This window comes from Tupaia chinensis, unplaced genomic scaffold (genome assembly GCF_000334495.1).
Source record: "Tupaia chinensis unplaced genomic scaffold, TupChi_1.0 Scaffold000198_1, whole genome shotgun sequence".
NCBI classification, from domain to species: domain Eukaryota; kingdom Metazoa; phylum Chordata; class Mammalia; order Scandentia; family Tupaiidae; genus Tupaia; species Tupaia belangeri.
Window position 1 is genome coordinate 2,970,165 of NW_006159673.1, and position 926 is coordinate 2,971,090.

Sequence of the window (926 nt, forward strand, 5' to 3'; positions counted from 1 at the left end):
TTTGCTAATTTGTCTTGGCCTCCCACACCCTATTTCACAGTGCATCTTTTTCACGTCTTTATCTGCCTGCATTGGAAAAAGTCAATCAGAAGATGGTCAATAAGAATGGGAAGAGGGACCAGCAGTTAGTGTAATGGCTATGTCGCTGGACTCCCATGTAGTCGACTGCAGTTCAAGTCCCGGACCCGGTGGCTTAAACTCACGCAGGGTGTGTTTGTGTGTGTGCCCAAGATCCCAAGAGGAGAATGGAGGAGAAGGGATTGCGGCGTGGCCATCCCCTCTGGGGGGTGATTTCTCGCTTTCTATCTCACTGTTCTCACTGTATTTCTGGCAAGCACATGTGCCCAATAAGAAAAAAAAAAAAATGGGAAGAACCACTTACCGAGGGAAGGAACTTGTTCTATACCGGGAGCAGAAGGAAGCAGTGTTACTCAGCCTGTCTTCTTCAGGAGTCCAGGGGAAAGGATGGAGAGCGAGCATCAGGACAGGAAGCTGGTCCAACATTGCTCACGTTTGCCTTAGATCTTACAGAAAATGGAAGTTGAAGTCCCAGAAGGTCCAGGGCTTAGCTGCACAGAGAGCTACACTCCTCACCATCGCATGTTTGCCAAGAGCGGGCACCCCGACAGGCCTGTGCGCCACTCGGCAGCTGCCTACTGAGGTTCTATTAAGAGAGAAATACTGTTCTGTTGGGTTTTCAGAAAGGTCATGTGCATTTTTGCATTGAAAAACATAGAAAAATATGTCACAACTTTTCCAGCAACCCATACAAAGAGAAATCAGATATAAAGCTTATGGTTGACCATTTTATGAGACAACAGTAGAGATAAAGCATGTGCTATAATCCTGGGCAGAAAATGAGAAATTCCATAAGAGATGTTCAGGTGAAGTACAAACTGCTTGAAGAAAGGAAGGACAACTTCCAA